Source organism: Falco peregrinus, chromosome 3 (genome assembly GCF_023634155.1).
Source record: "Falco peregrinus isolate bFalPer1 chromosome 3, bFalPer1.pri, whole genome shotgun sequence".
Lineage (NCBI taxonomy): Eukaryota > Metazoa > Chordata > Aves > Falconiformes > Falconidae > Falco > Falco peregrinus.
Genome location: NC_073723.1, coordinates 88,144,406 through 88,170,636, shown reverse-complemented (window position 1 = coordinate 88,170,636; position 26,231 = coordinate 88,144,406). Strand labels below are relative to the sequence as shown.

The window sequence follows — 26,231 nt, the reverse complement described above, 5'->3', positions numbered from 1 at the left end:
CATCCTGTCCAAATCAACACTACCAAGTTGCCCTCCTTGGCATTTTCACTACTTTGCCCCAGTTGGAGTTGTGTATGAACTCAGACCTCACATCCTTGCTGCATCCGTGCACTCATAGCACTGGGTGCTTGATGCCAGCTTTTGAGAAACAAGCACCAGCTTTAACTATGAGATGCCCAAGACTGTGAGCACTGAAAGCACCAGGAACGATCACTGTGTTACACCCAGCTAGGCTGTCCTTTTAAGAGCACAGCCCTGCCTGTGTAATACCCATCATCACAGCTACTGCAATGCTATGGCTGCAAAGACAAGATTTGGGGTGCAACGAACAGTTCACACCTCCTCCCCCAGACACAGATGCATACACACCCATGCACAAAACCAGGGCATTAAAAATTTCCTCTGTGACTGGGCTGTTTTGCTTGCACAAACATTATTTCTGAAAAGGCCTGGCATTCAGATGGCAGGCAAGATAACTGCTTTCAGCAGTGCCCATCATTGTGGTGTCTGGGCTTTGCAAAACAGGCTCTGTCTTTGGGGAAAAAAAAAAAAATAAGGTAAGAAGAGCCCTCTAAGCTAAGGTCTCACCCCTCCTGACTGTCTCAGAAAGTAAATCATACTGAACCATGTTCCCCTGCCTTGAGATTATTATACCATTTTGAAACACCAGCCTGGTCTGGTAATCCTGCGTCTTAACCAGTCTCCCAGGCTGCCTCCTTTAGCTGCCAGCAAACATCCTCTTCCCAAATCAACCCGACCAAAATGAGCTACAGCAGAATCTGCATTAATTGCTCTTCTTGCTCCAAACAGCATGATTTACAAAAGGGACATTTCCTGCAGTAGCCAGACCCGCAGTATTCATTATTCTTAAACTAGGGGTTGCTGCGGTATCTTTACGCTCATGTACAGCCCTTAATCTCACACACTGCCTTTAGCAGCACCCACCGGCTGCAGCAATCCCGCAACATGCCCTCTTTCTGTCCTCTCCCAGGCAAGCAAGGCAAGAGGCTCCAGAGAGAGCTGGCAGAGCAGGGGCGCTTTTCGGCAGTCACCCGGCAAGAGCTGCATCCCCCCTTGGAGCCAGGCATGCAACTTCCACCTGCACTGGCAGGCGCAGAGCACTCACGTTGGCTTGGCGGCAGCGCGGATCCCTTTGAACAGCTTAGCTGTGATTAATTTTTAACCCCGGCCAGCGGATCTAAGCTGCTGTCCCCAGGGCTGAAACAGAGGTGCCTGCATGACACCGAGGCATCCAGACGCGGGCTTACCAGCTGATGTGTCAAAGCAATGTCACCGTTAGCAAATATACCAGCAAACCGAGCGACCGACTGAGCAGCCCACACATTGGTGTGAACAGCTCGCTCTGTGGCGTGTGGGATCCCTGCTGCATGGGCAGGCAGCTCATGCTTCTGTCGCTGCTCTTGGCTTTGTGCAGCCCCATTGAATTCGGTGTTGCTAGCTCGCATTTTCTGCCGATGTTTAAAATAGCATCAGGAATGTTCCCTGTTGATTTCCCCGGCAGTGCTTGCTGAGCCATACCGGGTACTACAGCTCCTGCAACTGCCTCCATGCAGCATATTAAACACGATTGCTTGTTTTCTCCCTCCAGAGGAGGTGGGGGGGAGAAAGCCCTGCAGACATTTCTCACCCAGCTACCAGCAAATCCCGACCTGAGCTAATTCTGCGATGGCTGAAAGCAGAGGATGTTTGCAGTGCATGAAGCTGATTTGCTGACTTACCCTTCATCTCTCTCAAGAATGCCAGGTGAAGAAGCCGGCCTCTCGCTCAAGAAATAAACCACAAGAAGCCCGACAGCAGCCACTGCAGAGCTTGCTCAGAAGTTCGCTCCCTCTGTCACAGTGTATGCAGCTTGCCAGGTATAGCCTGGATGAGAACACCCTGTGCTTTTCCCAAGATGAATGAGATCAGCACATAATTCAGGCAAGGAAAAAAAAAATATTCACTGCTAATATATGTGATGGTTTACGACCCAGAGGTAAAGTGTTGGTCTACAAGTTCCTCTGCTTTACAACTCAGGGTTTTCTGGGGCAAATTTCACAGGGAGAGGAAGTTTCTGTTCTGCATTTGGTGGTAGTAGACACATGTTAAAAAGCAAGCAAATGGTACATCCACAGGGCAGGCAGAAACCCTGTCCTCAGCAGCATGAGATGGAGGGCACATGAAGGGTACCATTATGAGCAGCAGAGACACCTTTATAATGTTCATGCTGATGCTTTTTTGACTCAAGCCAGCACCTTCTGTTATATAGTCCACATAGTTTGAGCAGATCCTCACTCTGCTGGTCCTGGCTTTTCTGAGCAAGGTTGTTCAGATTAAACTTTTTACCGGCTGGCTTCTTCATGACCCCCCAGGTCGACAAAGTGCCTTTCTGCTGCCAGGTCCTTTGCATCAAGCATTTCTCAAGTCTCATCACCTGCCTGTCAGGGTTGGGGGATATCACCGTGCTGAAGCCCTGGGGTGACAGGGAGGCAGGGAAAGGGCATGAGCTACTTGGAGGACTCAAATGGGCTGAAACCTTTTGGTGGCAGGGAGTCAAAAAACATCATGTACCTCTGGGGTCTCTGTCCTTGTGCTGGGGGGAACCTGTACTATTAAATGCAAGAGGACCATGGCATGGCCAGGAGTTTTAATGGCTGCTTTGGCCTTAGCTAATGGTTGGGAACCTGTGTGGCACAAGAACAGGGAATGTTCCTTTAGTCTTAGCTAGGTGAAAAGTGACTGTATTGGAGGAAAAAGGGAAAAGTCACATGATTTGCTCAGGACCAGGCCCCAAGACTTGTGTGGTTGGGAACGCAACTCAGCTCTCTGAGTTTCTACCCGTAGCTTTAGCTATGGCAAACCCCCCTTTCCCTCTCCTGAAGCCCAGGACTAGGAGTCACCTAGGTAATGACTTCTGTTACGGACTGTCTGAGTAACCCCGGGGTGTGTCCCTGCATCTCCTCAGCCTGCTCATCTGCGCAAAGCTCCTTTGCAACTCATCCACGCGAGAGGCAGATTCCCCTCTGACAGCCTAGACTGGGACGTGGGTTTTGATGTGGCTGAGATAGCCTGTGTGAATAGGCAGGCTGCAGGGAAAGTCTGGCTCCCTCTGGGTGACACTTAAGCAGGGGGTGGCAGGGCAGCATGCTGTGCTCTCCTGTCACTGTCCTGAAGGCCAGATTTGTTCTTTGGCATCAACGAGGCTGGTGGCTGGCTACCAGCTGTGTCCCAGGGAAAGGTTTTTCCTACCTGTGCTTGAGGTCTGGCAAAGCCTCATGCAGCCTGGCCTGTTGCTTGTCTGAGCAAGTTGGCTTCAGCTGTTGGATGTGCAGGATGCCCCACTGGTGGTGGGAGAGCCAGGGAACGAAGCAGCCATGCAGGGCCAGAGAAGATTTAGAAGAAAAGCCCATTCAAGCTTTCTGAGACATGGTTCCCTGGGCCCAGTGACCTCTGTAGTTGCAGCAGGTCCTGCGACGCAGAGGGGCAATGCTGCATGGGTCCCTAGGAGGTGTGGGCAATAGGGATGGTGGGCCTCCTATCACTGTTATAGACCTGCCTGTGCTTTCGACCTGCGAGGCAGCTGTGGGCATGTTTGGAAGCTACACGCAAGACTGAACTAACCTACCTCAAATAGGTGCTTCGATTAATTAGTCAGTACATGTTAAGTGCTGCAAAGATTTAAGGCTCTGCTTAATTGTTAAGTAACTCAATCATCAGTGGCTGCGTGGGTTGCCTAAGGCAGATATTGGATGAATCAGCCAGTCCCTGGCAAGTGCAAGGTAAGAAAGGAGAAAACTTTCCAGGGCTGGGTGACAGGATGATGCGTTGGTTAGGGGACAGCAGCCATTACTGAGGTCACTGGGACTGGCAGCATTTATAAGAAAGGTCAGATCCTGCACAGAGCAGCCTGCTCTGAGGGGAGCAGGGCTTTTTTAGGCTATGGACAGGAAGGCAATAAATTCATAGCAGAAAGAGCTAAAAAAACGATGAGGAACTTCTTTGAGGTTTTCAAGCTTGTTATGGACAAGCCACTCTGAAAAAAGTGGATTTGCAGCTGAACAGAAATGCTTTAGGGGATGTGAGAATGATTTGGGTGAAATGGGGAGCGCTTACATACCATGGACTCACCTGTCCTCCCTGCAGGGGCTGGCCCTATGTTATAGGTTTGGGAGGGCCATGAAGCTGCTGAGAAGGGGTGAACTTGCATCCTGCAGGTCAGTACTCTGTGCAGCAATACAAGCTGAGAAGCCAAGGGCTCCCAACAGGAACACTGGTGCAGTAGTGTCCATCCATCAGCTTGAGACATCTCTTCTCCTGCCACCACACAGTGTGTGCTCTCACTCAGGGGTAGGTTTCAGACCTGGGCCCATGTCCTTGTTTCTGTGCTAGCAAATTCCAGCTTTCACAGTCTCACCATTTGCCCCTACCCTTCCTGCTGAGATTTGCCCTCTGCTTCTCTCCATGTGAGAGCTACCCACGTATGCCATCGACTGCTCTCAGAGACCTCTGCATGGCCTCAGTCAGCTAAGGTTTTCTCCACCCTCCTGTGAATAAATGTCCCCCTTGAAGGCGAAACTCGATGAGACTTTAATCCCAGCGTTAACCCCTGTGTGGAAGTGACTTCCAGCCATCTATGACCATGGCTCCTCCAGCCAGGTAAAATGGGGGACTCCTTGGCACTATGTGTCATCCACAGGCACATTCCCAGGGCTTTCTGTGAGGCTGGATCTGGCAAGGACCTACCTGCTTGGCATCTGGCTGGCTGGAAAAAGCCTCTGAGATCTGCCCTGGTGAAACATTCATATTTTGGGAAACAGAGAACAGGCTGGAATGGCCTGCACTGTTGTGACAGAGTTGCTTGCCCAAGCCAAAGCTCACTGCCAGGTCTGGGATGGCTGCACATGAGTTGTGTGGGATAAAGGTGTGAGCTCTGGAAGGAGACACAGCCAAACACAAGATGTGGGAAGAGCCAACAGGACAGTGCAGAGCCTCAGAGGAATGCCATAACCATTGCTTGCTCTCTTACCATCAGCATAAGTGTTTCCCTGCAGGCTGCTATACCCCCGATCCCATCCTTGCCCTGCAGCTCTCCTTACAAAGCAGCACTACAAGAGGCAAGCAGCCTGGATAAGTTGCCTGGGTCTCAGATTAGACCTGCCTTAGTCTTGGAGAAGTTGGCATCACCACCAGACAGCCCACTGTCTCAGCACCAGCTGCGGGGCTTGGCATAGGTTTGCAAGGCACCCCCTGACCTCAGCCGTCACCCACGTCCTTACAGCCTGCTTTAATCCTTTTTTAATTAAATGCAGAGGGGTGTGATGGTATCAGGAGGGTGGGAGGGGGGTGGCCTGGGGTGTTTTGGGCTTGGTGTGTGTGCCAGCCAGCTGGGTTTGTTATGAACCTGTCAGATCTCACACGCTAGTGTTCCCTTTCTTGATCCTCTTGAGATCTGGCTGCAGCTCAGCCATGACGTGGATCATCCCTTCAGCTCTTCCATTGCTGAGGGATCCTGTGGTGTCCCACCTGGCAGAACCTGGCATATCAAAAATGTCCATGAAATTGGTGGCTGAAAGACAAAGCGGCTTCTCTGACAGCACTGAATACTGGGGAGGAGGTTCAATTTAAATCAGAAAACAGTTTTGGTGAAATAACCACAACAGAGATGAAATGGCCATGGAGATGTGCGAGAGAAACTGGGGTAAGGTCTCCAGCTGGCAGGTCATTGAGGTCATGCAAAAGGCTTTTAATGGGGTTTGTGTGTATTTGTGCTTGTGGGGGTTATTGCAGCGATTCAACCACCCACTTGCCTAGGGTTTGGACTCGAGGACAAGGCAGACACAGATTTTCACACCACCAACCTCCAGCGCAGGGAGCTGCAGATGCCCAGAGTGCTGAAGGGGTCTGATGCTCCTGGAGAGAACAATTTGCATGCTGGACCTGAACGCAGTGAAAATGTCTGTCTCCAGGCTGAAAGCAGTCTTTCACTGGAAGGACGAGATGCTTTGGGGACAGGTTACCTGCTTCTACCCATGAACAAACAAGAAAGTAGGACAACTGGAACTGAGGTCCCAGTCTGCTGGCACTACCAGGATCACTGAAAATGTGTGTGGTGGGGGTTGCTGGAAACTGACAGCACATGATGTTAAGTTCTAATAAAAATACATCCAGATATTAGCATCCACAGGATCTGTGTGTCTGTCTTGCACCCTCATGATGATTTCTTTTAGAGAAACCTGCCTGGCAGAAGCAGGATGCTGATGTGGCCTTGCCCAGCCCTGGGGTGGCTCTTCTGTGTTTTTGAACATCTGAGCAGATCTTGTGTAAGATATGGCCTTGAGGGAAATCAAAGGGATCAGAGCAAGGGACAAAGGTCTCTTCTTAACCAGTGAGGATGACCAGACACCGCTGTGCCCAAAACAGTGGTGAAGTGCAGAAGTGAAGGAGCTGACCCGAACAAAGCCTATGCAAAGAGGTGCCAAGGGGTGACAACACTCCAGCCACACTGAGAAAACTGAACTGCACCCAGTGATCTGGAGCTGAGGCCAGATACGTTCAAACTCAGTCAGATGCCCTCCTGTTTGTAACTGGTGGAGGCTGTGAACCACTGTAATCAGCCATCTAGGGTAGCTGGAGAGTACGTTCTCCATTGCTGGAAATCTTCAAATCAACACAGCAAAATTATTGGTCAGAAAGAAACTGAGGGTTTCACAGAGGTGGTCAGTGATGGATTTTGCAGGAGGGCAGATTGTTTAGTACTGTACACCCCATGTGTCTTAAACCCCATGACTCTGAAACAACAGCTGGTCACCAGTCCCTCTTAGCTAGGGTCATTTGAGAGCTTTTGGGGTCACAGAATCACAGAATGGTCAGGCTTGGAAGGGACCTCTGGAAGTCATGTAGTCCAACCCCATGCTAAAGCAGGTTCTCCTAGAGCAGGTTGCACAGAATCATGTCCAGGCAGGTTTTGAATGCCTCCAGAAAAGGAGACTCCACAGCCTCTCTGGGCAGCCTGTTCCAGTGTTCTGTCACCCTCACAGTAAAGTTCCTGACATTCAGGTGGAACTTCCTGTGTTGTAGTTTGTGCCTGTTGCACCTACTCCGGTTGCTTGGCACCACTGAAAAGAGCCTGGCCTCATCCTCTTGACACTGTCCCTTAAGATACTTGTAGACACTGATAAGTTCCTCTCTCTGTCTTCTCTTCCCGAGGCTAAAAGAGGCCCAGCTCTCTCAGCCTTTCCTCATCGGGGAGGTGCTCCAGTGTCCTAATCATCTATGTAGTCTTTTGCTAGCTCCTCTCCCTGGACAAGTTCCTTGCCTCTCTTGAATGGGGAGCTCAGAACTGGACACTCCAGGTGCAGCCTCACCGGGGCAGAGCAGAGGGGGAGGATCACCTCCCTCAATTTGCTGGCCATGCTCCTAATGCACCCCAGGATCCCATTGGCCTTGGTGGCCACACAGGCACACTGCTGGCCCATGGGCAACTTGCTGGCCACCAGCACTCCCAGGTCCTTCTCCACAGAGCTGCTTTCCAGCAGGTCAGCCCCAGCCTGTACTGGTGCGTGGGGTTGTCCCTCCCCAGGTGCAGAACCTTATACTTGCCTTTTTTGAACTTCACAGGCTCCTCTCTGCCCAGCTCTCCAGCCTGTCCAGGTCTCGCTGAGTGGCAGCGCAGCCTTCTGGGATATCAGCTGCTCCTCCCAGTTTTGTAACATCAGCAGACTGGCTGAGCGTACCCTCTGTCCCTTCATCCAGGTCACTGGTGAATTTGAACAGACCTGGACCCAGTGCTGACCCCTGTGGAACACCACTGGCTACAGGCCTCCAGCTAGACCCTGTGCCACTGATCACAACCCTCTGAGCTCTGCCATCCAGCCAGTTCTGAATCCACCTCACTGTCCGCTCACCTAACACATACTTCCTGAGTTTAGTTGTGAGTATGTTATGGGAGGCAGTGTAAAAAGCCTTGCTGAGGTCAAGGCAGACAACATCCACTGCTCTTCCCTCATCTACCCAGCCAGTCTTTCCATCATAGAAGGCTATCAGCTGGATCAAGCATGATTGCACCTGGTTAATTTATGTGGACTACTACTGACAACCTTCTTGTCCTCCATATGTTTAGAGATGACATCCAGTATGAGCTTTTCCATCACCTTTCCAGGAATGGAGGTGAGGCTGACCAGCCTGTAGTTGCCTGGATCCTGCTTCTTTCCCTTTGGCAAGACTGGAGCGATGCTGGCTTTCCTCCAGTTATTGGGCACCACTCCTGTTCTCCATGACCTTTCAAAGGTGATGGAGTGTGGCTTAGCAATAACAACTGCCAGCTCCCTCAGCACTCAGGGGTGCATCCCATCGGGGCCCATGGATTTATGGGTATCAAGTTTGCCTAAATGATCTCTAACCCAATCCTCCTTGACTGAGGGAAAGTCTTCCTTTCTCCAGACTTCCTCTCTTGCCTCCAGGGTCTGGAATTCCTGAGGGCTGGCCTTGCCAGTAAAGACTGAAGCAAAGAGGGCATTCAGGAACTCTTCTGTGTATCCTTCATCATCAGCGCACCCACTTCATTTAGCAGCAGGCCCACATTTTCTCTAGCCATCCTTTTGAAGAAGCTCTTCTTATTGTCCTTGACATGCCATGCCAGATTTAACTCCAAGCAGGCCTTCGCCTTCTTTGTTGCATCCCTTCATACTCTGACAACATTCCTAGGTCCATTACATGGAGACTGAGATGCTCTGTAGCATTGCTTACAAAATCTCTGCTTCCTGCACAAATAAATGTAGGGAGAACTTAGCACAGAGATGAGGGCGTCATCCTTATGCCTTGACCTTGAGCTGTCAACAAACCGATGAGCAAAAGAGATGCTTCAAAGGAGGGAGACCTATAGATGTGTAATGTCTCTGTCTGCAACACACCTGTTTCCCTGCAAAATAAGCTTGTGGGGTTCCTGTGCTTAGCACAGGACCGCATAATTCCTGAACCACTTCCTGAGCTGCTCCCTTGGCACTCACATGGGCACATGCAAAGCAGAGAAGGGCCCAGCATAAATGCCAGAGAGGTGCCTGGTGAGGAGAGCCTGGTCTTCAGGAGGCCAGCGTTTAATCCTACTCAGCCCAGGAATTTTCATAATTCACAGTGCCATGCCAACCACTTCCATGTTAACTAGCAAGCCATGGCCAGGCACCACAATGTGTTGCAGAAACCCTTTCCCTCTTAAAAGCAGGAATTGGATTTACTGCTCGACACAGTGGTGTGACCAGAGTGTGCTGCTGTGCTTGGTGGATGAACTTAGGCAATGGTGCTGGGAGGAAGCTCGCTGGTCATAAGAGGTGGGTGCATTCTGTATAAATTCTCCTTGATGCCTCATACTGCTGTCTTCTGTTGAAGCTGGGAAGTTTGACAACAGCAGGAGCCTTGCCTCGGTAGAGGTTCTGGGCTGGAGAAAGGCTGCTTATGGTGGATCATCCCAGAAGTTACCTCGTGGGAATGGTTTTAGGACTGAAAACTTGGCTGGATGAACGTCCCCTCAACTGCTGAGATTCCTATTTCCTGGCTGCCCTCTTTTTGGTTATGTTAAAGGATAAAGTTTAAAAACATCCTGTGGGTCAAGGCCTCGTGAAACTTCCCTCTACGACTATGGGAATGCTTCACCTTGGGCTTTTGTTGTTGTATTGCTCTTTTTTCCTCAACATCTGCCAGTTCTGGGGTTGGCATCAAGTCAAATGCTGTTCACTAAAGTCAGCTTTTAGCTGGAAGCAAGTGCATTTATTCATCCCCTTTTCCCTGCTGCAGCCAGATGTGCCTTGCTCTCCTGAAGCGATGCTGCTCATTTCATATCCCTGCTCCCCCTTTGCTCTTGGGGCGCTCCTGCTGGTCTGCAACCCAGAAGATCCTCAGAAGGTGCAGCACTCAGCACCAGTTGTTTCAGCTGGTAGCAACGTGGATTTTTGCAGGCATCAGGCTGTGTGAGAGAGCAGAGTTTAGAGCGGACCTGCCTCTCATTCCTGGGGATGAACCCATTGTAACACCTACGCTCCAGGCAGTGAAGAGGCAGTGGAGCAGGGCAAAGGTAGGGTCACATAAAATGGAATTTCTCTCTTCATTTCTCAAATAGTAGCTCAGCTGTGCAGACCTGTGATGCCGCTTGGCTGCTTCTTTTCTGCTTTCACGAACGGTGGCTATTGCCCATGGGGCTCACTAAAACTGCAGTGTTTGCCACTGTGGCAGTGTTGGCTTGGAAAAATGGCTACAGATCTCTTGAGAAGCAGTGTGGGGCAGACCAGTGTGTCCTTTTCTTAGGCTATGGCTGAAGAAGGTGTTAGAGAAAATCGAAACATGAAAGAGTGTCAGCTGGGGAGAAGTTCAGGACATGGTGGGAAGAAGTGTAGGTCTGCCTACCACAGGACATAGCCGCAAAACCAGAGCTTCTGACATAACCAGCATCATGAGGCTGCAGGAGTGACCAGCTTGGTTGCACTTTGTCTGGTGCTTCCTACAAGCTGTGCATGTGCTACACCCTGATCTGTGCCCAGACAGCAGAAAGGATCTGCTGGATCCAGCAGCCACAGCTGCAGACTGTCTGGCAGCTCAGACTGGACTTCGGAGGCATCAGGAGATGCTCAATAAATGCAGGCAATTCTCAGCATGAAGAATGCAAAACCCAGCGGGACCATAACTGAAATGAATGGGATGTCCCTGCCGGCAGGTCCTGGCTCAGCTTCATGCTTTTGAACTAGTGTAGCTCTTGGCTGGCCACCCACAGAAGAAAGGCTGCTATATTGCAGAGTGTACACAGAGCAAGTGGCAGCCAGGCTGAACTGCACCCAGTTGGGTTGGCACTGTGGTTTGTGTCACCTCTGGTGGTATGTCACCAATTTCAATCCCCCCCTCCACTGTCTCAGACAAAGGGACATGGTGCTGCTTGCTTTAGCCCAAGTGCAGTCTGAGGAAGGCAGTGTGAGCCGGGGCTGAGGGCTACTTTTCTGTGTCCCAGGGCTGATGGCCAGTTTGGGGTATGAGGATGTTTCTCGGCTTGTCCAAAGTGGAGCTCAGGGACACAGAAGCAAGGTGTGAGAAAGAAGGGCTTTTTAAGAGCCCTGATTTTTCCCATGAGAAAGTTCTTGCTGTGCTGGGTGGAGAGGCTGTGCTCTGGGACCTTAGTCTGCAAGGGCCACCAGAGATGAGGAGGCAAAGACATGCACAACGGATCCTGGCAGGGCTTGAAAACATAATGAGAGAATTATATTTGCTCAGTGAGAAGGAAGAGCTGGCAGGGAATCTTTCTCCTCTTCTTGCATCTGTCCAGCACTGAGCAAACATCAACTAGTCTTCCTGACACTACCATAAGACAAGGAAACATTACAATGCCATAATGGTAAGTGCAGGGGAAACCACAGGTGGGGTGATGCATGCTCAGGTATGAAACCACTGCTCAGGCAGACTCAGCCTTGACATCTGCAAATGTGGCGTATCAGGAGCAGGACTGAGCCGTGTTTCCCACAGCAGGACAGGGTCAGACTTCAGAAAGGAACCCATACATCCTGTCTTGCAGCCTCCTACTCTCACTTCTGGACCACAAGCTCAATCAGCCAGGGGAATAGCTTGCCAATGAAGGCTGTAGGGGTGAGGAAATAATTAAAAGCTGATCTGGGCTCCTGCTTCGAAACAAGAAAAAAAACCAACATTTTTTCTTAATGATTTAAAAGCACCCTTTCATCTCCAAACCAGCAGGAACCTTCTATTGTTCATTTCTCTTATATTTTCTCCTAATCAGTTCTTGCTCAGCAGTCATGAAGATGTGGGAACCAATTTATCAGACATAGCAGAGTAGGCACAAAGTTGAGTGAGGAACGTTAGTTCACAACATCAGCAAATAATTCACTACATCAGCTGCCAAAGGTGCAGGAGCTTGTTCTTGCAGCCGAATATTTGGCAAATAACAAGAGATATTTGTTGGCTTATTCTCAGATGAGATTTCTGAAGACATGGTGGGGGGAGGGAGAGAGAGCAGGACTATCAGTCTTTTTTGAAATGACTTTGATTCACCTGTCACTAAATTTAGTGGGAGTTGGTGTCCTCCTGTACATGCCTTGCAGGTTCCTTGCAAAGCCAGCAGGTTGGGGAAAGTGATGATTCCCCTCTGTTTGAAGCACTGTATTCAATTTTGGGTTCACAGTACAAGGGAGACACCAACAAACTGGACCAGGTCCAGCGGAGAGCACAAGTCATATGAGGAAACGCTGAGGGAGCTGGGTTTGACCAGCCTGGGAAAGAAGATGCTTGGGGAAATATAATTGCTGTCTTCTGCTGCTTAAGGGGAGGTTATAGAGAAGACAGTTTCCTCTCTGAGGTGCACTGTGAAAGGATGAGGCAACAAACTCAAGTTGTGGCTGTAGGAAATGACATTGGGACAGTGTAGTAATGTGTGATGTGAGAGCTTGTAGGGGGAAATTTGATTAAATTGTAAAACAAAACTGAAACAAAAGGTGTTACCACTCATTGCATTCAGACTTTTATGCAGACAAACAGCAATAAGTGTGTACCTACCAGTTCAGCACCAAAACACCTATGTCTAAGTTGTCTGGCCAGGGTTCCCTGCAAAGCCATGGAGGACAAGGCGTGCCACTTGTGGAATCTCTCCATCCTGCCTCATGTCTGTGAGTTACCAAGATTTACTCACTGGCCTTTGTCTCCCAGGTGTTCTGATATGGTACATGGAGATGTGCTGGGATCTTGCTAACTTGTTCTGCTTGGTGCCATCAGCACGCCCCATTTGTGTAGCCCTTCCCCTGCCATTTGTTCCTTCTGGTACATCCACACAAAACATCCCCATTCACAACAGTCTGAACATTTCTGTTATGGTGCCCTGCACAGCAAAGGACATTTTTCACTCTGAGAATGGGTAAGTGCTGGGACAGGTGTACAGGGACACTGTGCTACCTCCACGCCTGGGGATATTCAGAAGTCACCTGGGTAAGATCCTTATCAAACTTTGAAGATAACCCTTCTTAAAGCAGGAGATTGGACTGAAGATGCCCAGAGGTCCTTTCTGACCTGAATTATTCTGTGGTTCTCAGATAGCACAGGAAGAAGATCTTTGTTTTGACAAGGAGAGGATAGGAAAGAGAAGGGGGAAGTGATGACTTCGGTGTCCTTCATTAACCTTAGCGATGTACATTCAGTCATCATCAGCTGATTTATGTGGCACTGCTAACTGCTGGCTGCAGGAGAAACCATGCACTTTCCCTTTTCAAGGGTCACAAGGATAGGTTTGTGATGGCTAATGCACATACTCTGCCTCCTTCAGAGGATTTCAGAGCCCAACATGGAGACAGACCTGTACCCTAGTTTTTTCCAGAACTGGAAGCATAAGAGAATGGGCAGCTTGCCCAGCTCTGCAGTGACAGACTGGCAGAAGGCAGATTCCTGTCACCAGGAGCCCTTTTCATCTCCAGCCATGCTATCTCCTGTCATAGTCCTGTGACAGCCCAAAGATGTGGTACCCTCCAGGTCCCTCTCCTGCCACACAACCTCAATGTGTTCACCAGGGTCTTAGAGAAGGTCCAGCCTGGCTGCAGGCAGAGATGATCTTCACCAAATGGGAATGCTCTCCATCTTCTGTCCATCTCCACAATCTCATGTCTGTTTGAGGGTAGGCATCCCCTAGTTTTTCTACAGAGAATGGTCCTCTCCTCTGGTGTTATGGAGGAGACAGAAGGACTGTGACCCCATGATCAAAGCTCAAATGCTTTGATCCCAAACACCTTGTTCTCCTTGCCTACCCATTTTCACAGCATGTGTAGGAAAAACCTTTCTTTGGACTTCTGAAAGCCCTGGGTTAGTGGGGTAAAAATTATTGGGCAGGGGGAGAGGTACAGTCATGCACGGGTTGCGTAAGGGGATTTCCTAGCCACTTAGGAAACCTGGCTGAAAAACAAACCCAAGCAAAGAAACCCTTCTGGAAATCAGCTTCCTCAAAGAGCTTGGGGATGTGGTAGCTGGGCAGGGTGGACCCTGCCCCTGCCTCAGCTCAGCCAACTTGGGCTTCCTCAGGCAGCCTGCCAGCCTGCCCCTCAGTCCCAGCTGAACCTTCAGTTTGCAGCAATGATTTATCCCCCACGTACCTCAGAAAGTTTTAGTCATCACCCAGCTGCTGAATAACCCTCTTGTCTGAATTCCCCTGAAGGCCCCAAAAGACTCTCTGCTTATCTAACACTCATTTGACTGGATAATTTGAAGGCGGTTTGCAAGCTCTGTGGAAGTGACCTGCTTTAAGTCAGTTCAATTTTTCAATCCCCTCAGCTGCAACATCAGCAGTTTTCCTTGTCTTTTTTCTTCTGCCTGGTGCAGGCTCTGACATATCTACTGTCCCAGCATCATGTTTACCCTGCTGAGACTCAGAGGATGGAGAGGTGCCCCCGTTTCCCACCACAACCTGTGTGTTACCTTCCCTGTGGAAACTCAATCACAAGGGATCATTTGCAAAGACTAATTGATCTTAAAAGCCTTTTTTGCCTTATCCTAGAGTATTTGAAAGTGGCTTCCTAGAGCAGGTCTGTCCTCTGAGTACAGTATTAACAGCTTGTTCCTACATTTTCTCTTCTTTGAGTGCTATTGATTAATCCCCCGCTGATGTTTTCTGTTTTGCTGGCTGGGTTGGGTTGCTTTCTCGCTGCTGGGGAGATAAGCAGCAGCCTTCCCCTGGGCAGAGAACAACAGGTATTTAGTTCCAGTGCTAATGCTTTCCAACAAAAACTTCATTTTTCTGCAACCAATCTCGTGCCTGGCTTTGAAACACACTTTCAATGAGTCTATTCACTGCACAGCTGCCTGCGTGAACATATGTCATAAATTAGGCAATTACCTTGTGTTTACTCTCCTCCTGTTACCAAAAATTGTAACTAGGAAAAGAGTTTAGACAACACTTTTCTCAATGTATGCTAGCTTTTCCTGAAAATACTAAGTGGAAGTGGCAAAATCATCTTGAAACTCTGGAATTACTGAGCTATCTTTTCAAGAGCTTTTCAAGGCCACATCCTGTGATAGCTAACGAATATCACAGTCAATAGCTAAGGATGTCGATTTCTGATGCACTACAGATAAAAAGCTAATACTGCCTTCCTTTCTCCTGATGTGCTTTTTCCTCTTCACTATTCTATCCCTTTGAATCATTTACCCATTTCAGCCAAGTCTGGTGAACTGCCAAAGATCATAGATATCAAAATTCCTACCACTTTTGCAAATATCGGTTGCTGGATAGAGAAGAAGTCTCTTTCAAGTGTTTCCACTAATGGAAATACAGTGCTGTGAGTACACGGCATATTACCCCAGAGCAGAAGTCTCTAAAAATCTCCAAAATCTAACCCCCACTCCGATCTTTAAAAAAACAGGTTTTGGTGTTCCAGTTCTCCAAGGACAGCTTGTCCATTGCAGTGAAAAATTTCCAAAAGTTTGCTAGGTCCTCAAGTTTACTAGGTCCTCTCCCATATCTTCTTGGTCTTGTAGGTCCCCACTCTGCAAGTCCTGGCTTGGATGAGCTGATACAGTACTGAAATTGTGTCATTGGGGGAGGATGGCTTAGTGGCCTGGGTCATACTACAGCAGTATCATCCAGCCTTGGTATGTGTCTCTGTGCTGGTTATATCAACTCCTTTTGCCACTTATGAAAACCAGCTGCAGCTTCAGAAGCAGGAATTTATTTGCTGGAGGGAAGTATTGAAGTTGGACGGGTCATGGGGGGGGAGGTGTGTGTGTGTGTGTGTGTGTGTGGACGTTGCATTGTTTTAACCTTGAAACCTAAGGGCCCTGAATTGAAGCCAGAGAAATAGCAGTGAAAGATAACACAGGAATTTGGATCAGCCTGAATATAAGGTGGGATCTTTTCAGAAATAGAGATTAGAACAAAATCCATCTAATTTCACATTTTTGCTCTGTAGGGATGATGGTGCCTTTAGGAGGCCCAGACGCATTAGCAGGTCACAGCTGTGTTGTATGTCAGGACTCTCCAGTTCTGTCCCTAGTGAGAACTCTTTGGGGATACCTACCTCCTGCCTCTCCTTCCCTGTCCCATGTTTTCCTTGCTCTGTCTCTTCCTCCTTGTGCTCACTTCCCTCCCCTCTCCAGCTCACAACTCTGTCCTGAGCTGTCTTGCAGACTTTAACCTTGTCCCTAGTGACTTTGCTGTCATGGCCTCCTTCTCTTTGCTTCCCGTTTACTTTCGTCCAATTATCATGTTACCTTCTGCTCTCTTAGAGAAACTCTGCCAAAAATCCCCCCTCTGTGTTGTTTGCTTGCCAGGTCTGAGCAGGAAAATACTGTTTCCTGCTATTTCATTAGCAGCAGTCAGGAAGGTCTCTCCTGCTGAGGGAAGGCACTTCAGTGAATTGCATCCCTCACCCAGCTGCCTTAGAGGAGATCGTGTGTGTTAAATCCGATCCTTTCTGTCTCTCATTTTCCCCTTGCAGATGCACCATGTGAGGCAATAAGAACAACAGAAGTATGAGGCCCATCACAAACCCAGGTGTGTATCCTCAGGGCCCCTGCACAGTTTGGCCTTATCTCCCTTGAGGACAATAATCTGAGCCACTAACTCAAGGGGAAGCCCCAGTGAGGGCAAGAGATCCCCTGGCTTTCCTGTGAGGCAGCAAACTGTGTCAGAGCCCAGGCTCTTGTTAGCAACACAGCAGAGATCTTTTGTAATGGGTTAGTTAGTGTATTTGATGGTTTTATAGCAGCACATGGTCTTTTGGGACACGTATATGCCCTTGCTGTGATTTTTCCTGAGACAGCTGCTATGTGTAGCTCTCTACTGATCAGGTGCCAACCTTGCCCATTGCTGTATCTGTTCGCAGAACTGATTCAGAGAAGTAGCTGCTGTGTTACAGACTGTGGCAGATTCACCCTTCATAGTCAGTTGAGAGGAACAGGCAAGATTAGGACATCTCACCCTAGTCGATGTCTCCCCATGGGTGCTACAGAATCTAGATGACAAGCTCAAGTGCAGACACCTGCTCCTGTCTGCAGTGACCTTAAGATTCAGCCAGTAATTGCCCTGATTTGCAGATCTCATTGTGGCTTAGGATGAACTAGGAACTAAGAGACCCCTCTGGCAGAGGGAGTAGCAGGACTACTAGTCCCTAAGGGAGCTTGGCCGAGCAGGATGGTGTCTTAGTTCTTCAAAGTTTTGGCAAGCATCAGGTGAGGTTTCTTTGGTAGTTGTGTATCCCCAGGTCTTTCAGCCAGTCTTTCTTTACCCATTCTTCTTTGCAGGTACAATCCTTGTCTTTTATAAAGAAGGATGGGGAATGTGCGACTCTGTAAGCACAGTGCCTTGCATGTTGGGGACAATGAGTCAAAGATTCTTGGTGCAGTCCTTCAAACATACTCTTAGAACTGGAGCTAAAAATTAACAAAAGAGAATAGCAAGCAGGGGCGAGTCATTACATGGTTAAAATCCTCCTTCCAGGTCAGTCAAGCATGCAATCCAGCTACCTTCCCTTTCTTCCTATTTGATGTGCACTTGTGCACTTACACTACAGCATCTTGTTTAATGAAAAGGATTGCTTTTGATAGGTGAAGGCATCTGATTATGTAATTGCCCTTGTAAGGAAGCACAGAGGAGAATTTCAGCAATATTGCTGGTTCTTATGCAAGATTGTTGCCACTGTTTACTCTGCAGAGATGTGAATCTCCTCTGTCATTTGGGCAGAAAATGATGCCTTAAGACATTTATGAAACATTGGATTATGCCAGGATCAGTGTGCTATCATCTGTAAGAAATTTACTAGCTGATTGGATTGGACAGAACTTTTCAAGGGAGGCTTTGTATTTAAACTTTGCATTTCTGTGCTGGAAGAACAGCTGATATCAAGCTCTTAAGAGCCTTGGATAAATTATGAGGTCCTAGTTTTCAACAATTACTATCAATGGAAAGTTGGGCATGTGCATCTGTCAAGAATAGAAGCTGTATGGCTGATCTCTGGTCTCTCAGATACATTTTCGTTGTATTTCTCAGCTAATGGGAGTTAAACAGAACTAAATTGCACAGTAATGCTGAGAGGCCATCCTGAGTTTTAACTGTTCTCTGGAGGGCTGTGAAGTGATTTAATGACACAGGTTAAGTGTTCTAAGTAGTGACTGGAGCAGCAACTTCAGAGCTAGATTAGGAACATAATATGGTATAGGACATTGGAACTACTTCAGCTAAGTTTGCTCTGGTCTTCTGCATTCCTACTTGTCTTTGCTTATTTTGCCCTGCTCCTTTGGAAAATTGGAGTCCCTGGAGGTTCTGGGATGTATGTCTGAAAGCTTGTTACAGTGCAGGAGAGCATCTGGGCTTAAAAGCCTGGTTTTCAGCCTTGCTTTGTTTGTGGCTCCCCATGTTTTCCAGTGGAAGTGCAGCCCATCAGATAGTGATTTCAGCCAGCTGAAACAGGCTTGCACCTCTGAATGAGCCCCAGCACCCAGAGGACTGTATGAACCACAGCCTGTGTTGTAGCCTTCACCACCTCCTGTCTCCAAACAGGCTCTTTCTGTTTTAGTTACATCTAACATAGTCATTGAAGTGCTGGATCAAGCTGAGAGGTCCTACTGGAGAGACGGTGCCCATTTCCCTGTCTCTCACATGGCTGGGTGGGAAATGGTACCTGTGGGAAGCAAAGTAAATGTTGCTTGCACAGGGATAAGCCATAATGTTTAGTACAGGGCACTGGAGAATCACACCAAGAACCTGTAGGTCCTGGCCAGATTCTGAAATGTCTCTTCATAGTGGTCCAGAGGGTCTAGTAGATCTGTGAGGCTCTCTGTGATGTCTGCTGCACACAGAGCCTGTCGAGGCTTGTCTTGATGCAATATGAAGCAAAATTCAAGCCCAAACTGGTGGCATGATTTTGCACAGGACTGAGAATTATTGATTCAGGCATAGTGCTGATTTGGTCTTAAGCAGAGACCTTGACCCACATTAACCAGGTTTGGAGGCTCAGGATGTCTTTCAAAGCAGTGAAGTTCAAAGCTTGAGAGTATCACAATTAGTGCCATAAAAATGCTGTCTTTTTCAAAACACCCTTTTGAGTGTACTTGCAATCATGTACTCACACAAGAGTCAGATATATGCAGTATTTGACATAAATGATAATCTTGCAATCTTGCCACTCTCCTTACTGAAGTAGGATGCTGACCCGGTCTACCAAACATTGAACTTTTTTATGAAGCCCAGCCATGTGACTCCCACACTTTTCAATGGCCAATAGAATAAAAAAGCAACGCTTGATACAAGCTACAATTAAAGGAAGATACCTAGTATGCCTTGGAAATCTGGTCAGTCCCTGCACTGGGAACTCCTCTGCAAGTCAAATGCCCATTTTACGCTCATAGAAGCACAAGAACCAAACATACACATGTGTGATCACCTGGATCATCTTGTGTAAGACACTGACAGCACTTAATAGCTTTATCAAACTCACATCAGCAGGTGTAAACACCCGTACATAAACAAAACTCCATGCTTATTTCTTGCTTTTCACCAGATGTTTGCCATTTTTCAACCATCAGCCAAAGGTTCCCATCCCCACTTCCTTCTTCTCCAATAATGCAGCAGTTGACCCACTTGTTCTGATTGTTCCTCCTTTTACAGGTAGGGGAACTGAGGCAGGGGCTTGGCAGAACTGGGGGCAACAGATGTTGTGGGTCTGGACATTCCAAGTGCAGATTAAACTTGATCTTGCCTTGGGGCAGATGGAAGGACAAGGTCACCTCTTCATGCCCTCCCCAATCCTCCTCTCAGTGGTTTGAAGATCCACCCAGGTACTTTGGCAAACAAGGTCCTCCCTTTGGTGACACACAAGTTTCTTCTAGTCTTCCTGTTTATGTCTTACCGATACTCTTGTTCCCACAGTCTTTAAAGTGCCTGGGGCTCTGGGACTGTGACTGGAGGATTCAATGAATTGACATGAATTGACATTCAGTGAACGACATGCACAGAACTCCTTGAACTGCATCAATGGTACGTGGCAGAGATTCCCTAGATCAAGCCCCACTTCTGCACAAAATACTGATGGTTTACTGTTGTATCAGCTCTCTGCCACATCAGGTGTTTGCTCTACATACCATGTTAAGTCTTTGTTATACCAGGTGCTATCTCTCCTCCTGCAAATCTCTCCTAAGAGTACAAGGCCAGAGGCTCACCCATGAGAAATGTGAATACCCTCAATGCATGGCACGGGGGATGAGGAGTGCTGAGGTGCCCCGGGCCCCAGGGAAAGGACCAGGATGCCCACTGGCACCTTTCAGGGCTTCGAGAGAGTGTCAGCATTGTGGCACACAGACTGTGTTCGTTAGCAGGTCACCAGGTAATGGCTGGGGCTCCCTGGGTGTGACAGGGAGGCTTGCAGTGGGTGGGAAGGAGTTAATTTCTCCTTGGGTGGGGAGGGCAAGGAACTGGGTGTGGGTCAGATAGGCACTTAGTGTGAAGCACAGGAATGGCATTGCCTGGGAGATCTGTGACTGAATGTGGACTTAACAGCAGTTTGAAACCCTCTCAAATAACCCAGCCTTCCAGGAGGACTCTCACAGCAGGGGTTGAGTCCCTGGGTCAGCCTGGTGTGGGGCTGCAGAAGCAGGCTGGGAGTCCTGGCAGTGTGACCCTTCCCTAAGCACTGAAGTCCTGGGAACAGTGTCTGTCCCATCTTGACTTTGCCCTGGTGTAAATGATTAAACAGGTGCTGAGTAACAGAGAGTCCTTGCTGTGGCCCTGGGCCAAGAGGAGGAAATCAAGAACTCCATCTGACAGGCATCACCGACATTAACAGGGAGGAGCTTTTTTTTTATACCTCTCACACACCACTCCTGGTCCTGTGGTAAGATGTGTCTGTCCATGGTGTGGGCAGGCCAGTTGGACAGAGGGAAGTCATCTTATGAGATATGGAAAGTGGAGGACTTGGATGCAGAAAAAGTAAAAGCATCCTGGGATTGGGGCGTCAGACTGGTTGTGTACCCATAGTCCAGGTTGTCATAAGGAAAGGCGACTGTAATAGCAGTGGGCTAACTGCTGTTATCTGCCTGGCTTGCAAATTAATACTGATCACATGTTTTGTTGACAAAAGCCATGTTTGGAAGAGGGAAGGTCAGTCACCTGCTGGAGAGGGGCCAAAGACAACAATCTGGGGAGCTGGACTGATGCGCTGGTGTGCCCTAGCCACCCCACCTTGGCAGGCTTTCCATGGCCAGGTCTGCTCAGGCTAACCTGGGCTATGCTTTCAGGGCAGAGCCCCCCTGGCCTCCTGGCACAGAGGAGATGTGAGGGAAGTAGGAAAGGCATAAATGTTCTGGAATCAACAAAAACGAGCCCCTTGAAGTACCCTTCCTGACATGAAGCCACACTGGTGGGCACAACATTCACATGGAGGCATCCATGCTTTGTTGCAGGAGCCCACAATCACAGGACAATTTAGGTTGGAGTGGACCCTGGGAGGTCTCTAGTACAACCTGCTGCATACCTGGGGAGAGGACAAGGAGTCCCTTTTCTTATGTGTCACTCACGGAGAGCAGAGCATGGCCTGCAGGACCAACACTACAAAGTTACTGACTGGTAGCTGGTGAATTACTCTTAAGAGTTGTGGTCAGCACGTGGAGCTCAACTGTCCTTTCATCCACAAATGTAGTAGCCTTCCAAGATAGGTTGAGGTGTGCACAATATACATGTAATGCTTGGCTCATATTGAGATCATACATCATAGAATCATTCAGGTTGGAAAAGACCTTTAAGGTCATCAAGTCCAACTGTTAACCCAGGACTGCCAAGTCCACCACTAAACCATGTCACCAAGCACTGCATCTGTGTGTGTTTTAAACAGTTCCAGGGGTGCTGATTCTACTATCTCCCTGGGCAGATTGTTCCAATGCTTGACAACCCTTTCAGTGAAGAAATGTTTCCTAGTATCCAATCTAAACCTCCCCTGGCACAACTTGAGGCCATTTCCTTTTGTCCTGTTGGCAGCTATATAGGAGAAGAGACCAACCCGCATATTCCCCGAGTTTCCTACTCTCCAGACTAAACAACCCCAGGTCCCTCAGCTGTTCCTCATAAGACTTGAGGTCCAGACACTTCACTAGCTTCATTGCCCACCTCTGGACACGCTCCAGCACCTCTACATCCTTCTTGCAGTGAGGGGCCCAAAACTGAACACAGGATTCAAGGTGTGGCCTCATCAGTGCCAAGTACAGGGGGGAAAATGCTTCCCGAGTCCTGCTGGCCACACTATTTTGGATACAAGCCAGATGCTATTGGCCTTCTTGGCCACCTGGGCACACTACTGGATCATGTTCAGCTGGCTGTCAGTCAGCAACACCAGGTCCTTTTCCGCCAGGCAGCTTGTAGTGTTGCGTGGGGTTGTTGAGATCCAAGTGTGGGACCCAGCACTTTTCCTTGTTGAACCTCATACAATTGGCCTCAACCCATCAGTCCAGACTGTCAGATCCCTCTGCAGACCCTTCCAGCCCTCAAGCAGATCAACACACCTGCCAAGCTTGGTGTCATCTGTAGACTTACTGAGGGTGCACTCAGTCCCCTTGTCCAGATTATTGACAAACATGTTAAACAGGACTGGCCCCAGTACTGAGCCGTGGGGAACACCACTTGTGTTCGGTTGCCAGCTGGATGCAATTTCATCTACCACCACTCTTCGGGCTCAGCCATCCAGCCAGCTTTTACCTAGTGCAGAGCACACCTGTCCAAGCCATGAGCAGCCAGTTTCTCCAGGAGAATGCTGTGGGAAACAGTGTCAAAGGCTTTACTAAGGTCAGGTAGACAACATCGACATCCTTTCCCTCATCCACTAGGTGGGTCATCTTGTCATAGAAGGAGATCAAATTCATCAGGCAGGACCTGCCTTTCATAAACCCATGATGGCTGGGCCTGATCCCCTGGTTGTCTTGCACACGCCACTTGATGGCACTCAGGATGATCTGCCTCATAACCTTCTCCAGCACTGAGTTCAGGCTGACAGGCCTGTAGCTCCCCAGATCATCCTTCTTGCCCTTCTTGTAGATGGGTGCCACATCAGCTGACCTCCAGTCTTCTGGGACCTCCCCAGTTAGCCAGGACTGTTTGACAAATTATGGAGAGTGACTTGGCGAGCTCTTCTGCCAGTTCCATGAGTACTCTTGGGTGGATCCCATCTGGCCCCATAGACTTATACATGTCTAACTAGAGCAGCAAGTCACTGAGTGTTTCCTCCTGGACTTTGTTCTGCCCCTCCTCCTCACTGTCTTCCAGTTCAGGGAGCTGAGTACCCAGAGGGAAGCTGGTCTTTCTCTTAAATATAGAGACAAAGAAAGCATGAAGTACCTCAGCCTTTTCCTCATCCTTTGTGGCAACGTTCCCTGCTACATCCAATAAAGGATGAAGATTATCCTTGACCCTCCTTTTGTTTCTAATGTATGTGTAAAAACATCTTTTGTTATCTTTTACAGCAGTGACTGCTACAGCACAAGCAAAACTAGCAGGCTGCAACAAGGCTTTACCATGGGTCAGATTCTACTGTCCACACTGTTTTTCCATCCTCCCGAGGCCAGACCACACTGCCCCTCATCTCTGCTACATCTAGGTTCTTCCTTCTATACTCCTTAGGGCTATTTAACCACTTTGCAAGAGTGAGCCACAGCTGCACACCGTCCATGTCAATCAACCCACTGCCTTCATTCTTCTACAAGTGACCAGCCTGAGTTCCATCTGGGCTTTCACCTCTCTAATCTTCACCCTGCATAACCTCTTGACTTTCTTATAGTCTTCCAGAGTTGCCTGACCTTGCTTCCAAAGTTGGTAAACTCTAGTTTTTTCTTAAGTTCCAGCCAAAGCTCTTTGTTGAATCGGGCTGATCTCCCCTGCTGACTTGTCTTTTGGCACATAGGTATGGCCTGCTCCTGTGCCTTCAAGACTACCTGCTTGAGGAACTTCCAGCCTTCCTGAACCCCTTGGCTCTTCAGAACTATCTCCCAAGGGACTCTGTCAACCAGGGTATTAAACAGGCCAAAGTCAGCCCTTTGGAAGTCCAAGGTGGCAGTTCTGATGACACCCCCCCCCCCCCCTCCTTACTCCTCTGGGAATTGAAAACTTTTATCATTTCATAATCACTATGCCCAAGACATCCTCCATCACGACATCACCCACCAGTCCTTCCCTGTTTGTAAGCAGCAGGTCCAGCAGGGCATCTCCTCTGGTTGGCTCACTGACCAGCTGTGTCAGGAAGTTCTCTTCCACACTCTCCAGGAACCTCCTAGACTGTTTCCTATCCACTGTGTTGTATTTCCAGGAGACATCTGGTAGGTTGAAGTTCCCCATGAGAACAAGGGCTAGTTATCTTGAGACTTCTCCCAGTTGCTGGTAGAATGTTTCATCTGTCACTTCATCCTGGTTGGGTGGTCTATAACAGATTGCTACCAGGATATCTGCCTTGTTGGCCTCCGCCTGATTCTTACCTATAAACACTCAACCCTATTGTCATCATCATTCAGCTCTAGACAGTCAAAACACTCCCTGCCATACAGAGTTATCCCACTGCCTCTCCTTTCTTGTCTATCTCTCCTGAAGAGTTTGTAGCCACCCAGTGCAGCACTCCAGTCATGTGAATTATCCCACCATGTTTCTGTGATGGCAGTTATGTCATAGTCTTCCTGCTGCACGATGGATTCCATTTCCTCCTGTTTATTGGCCATGCTTCAGGCATGGGGATAGATGCACTTCAGCTGTGCTACCAATCTCACCTCCAACCCTGGCATGCTGCTCCCAGGCTCATCTCTAACAAGCTTGGTTTTATTCCCTTCCCCCTTTGATTTTAGTTTAAAGCTCTCTCAATGAGCCCTGCTAACTCCTGACCTAGAATCCTTTTTCCCCTTTGAGACAGGTGAACCCCATCTGTTGCCAGCAGGCCTGGTGCCAAGTAAACTGACCCATGATCAAAAAAAATGGAATTAAGCTGTTGACAGCAGGCCAGGAGCCAGGTATTGATCTGTGTGACCTTCTGATTACACACCCCATTGTTCCCTGCAACTGTCAGGATAGAAGAAAACACTACTTGTGCTCCTGATCCCTCAACTAGTAGGCCCTAGGCCCTGAGGCCTCTCTTGATTGCCCTCAGTCGTCTTCTTGTTTGGACTTCATCATTATCCGCTTGGAAGACCTGTAATAAGTAGTAATCAGAGGTCCGTTTCAGACAAGGGAGTTTTCTAGGGACATCCCTTACGTGGGCCCCAGGGACACAGCAGATTTCCCTGTGAGTTGGGTCTGGTCGACATATTGGGCCCTCTGTTCCTCTCAGAGTGGAGTTGCCAATGACAACCACCTTTCCTTCCTTCCTAGAAGAACTAGTCATGATGCGTGGCATTGGCTGACTCTCCCTAGGCAAGCCCTCCACCCTGAACGGGCTTTCATCCAGATCATCATTTTCCTGGTCTTCAGGTTCCAAAGCTGTATACCTATTGTATACGTGTACCTGGGAAGGTGAAGTAGGCCAAGAGGTGATTGCTTGCTGCCCCAAGCAGGGACCTCTTTCTATTTATCCCTTTCATTTAGACCACGTCCATCCTGCTGGTGGCGAGTAGGTAGGGGAGTCTCCGCTTCTTGTGATATATCCATCCAGTGCATTTGTCTCAGTGATGGTAGACAGCGGCCCCCCCAGCCTATCTCTCTCTCACACTTCCTGATACTCCTTAACCTTTCTACTTCCTCTTTCAGCTCTGCCACCAGGCTGATCAGATTGTCCACTTGGTCACACCTCACACAGTTGTTATCTCTGCTGCCCTCCAGTACCAGTGACAGGCTTAGGCACTCCGTGCAGCCTGTGACCTGGGCAACCATATGTTTACATGGGAGCTCCATCTTGGCCACCATGTGCCTTCTTGTGCTGTTTTTTGGCTGAGTGGAAACCATCACTAAGTTTCTTCTTGGGCTGGGATGACCACTATGGAGCTCGCCACTTTGAGCCATTAGACTAGAGGGATGGCTGATGCACCACACCCTGTTTGCCTGCTCTGTCTGCCATGCTCCTGGTCACTCGCACTCCCCGGGAGCTCATCCAGACACGTGTTCAGTCAGGCACTGAGCATCATGGCTTTACCACAAAGCAAAACTCTTACATTGTTAGTGATGTAATTGATATTAATCAGTCAAGTGCAGAGCTCTGGACTCCTATTATGGACGACAGCATGTCAAAACATGCATTTCTAAAGAAGTGAGTCGTAACTCA

General features: G+C 48.8%; 1 protein-coding gene and 1 long non-coding RNA gene across 3 annotated transcripts in view; one reads left to right on the top strand and one right to left on the bottom strand.

Moving 5' to 3' along the window:
• SLC45A4 (solute carrier family 45 member 4) overlaps window positions 1-2,017 on the bottom strand; it is a 90,353-nt gene extending 88,336 nt beyond the window's left edge. For both annotated transcript variants that reach the window (XM_027779110.2, XM_055800713.1), the window contains exon 1: window positions 1,740-2,017. The gene's annotated coding sequence lies outside the window, so the exon portion shown is untranslated. The remainder of the gene's footprint in view (window positions 1-1,739) is intronic.
• Window positions 2,018-16,455: 14,438 nt separating this feature from the next.
• LOC129784207 (uncharacterized) overlaps window positions 16,456-26,231 on the top strand; it is a 69,381-nt gene continuing 59,605 nt past the window's right edge. Inside the window, exons 1-2 of the long non-coding RNA XR_008746657.1 lie at window positions 16,456-16,513; window positions 19,886-19,993. This is a non-coding gene — a long non-coding RNA (uncharacterized LOC129784207). The remainder of the gene's footprint in view (window positions 16,514-19,885; window positions 19,994-26,231) is intronic.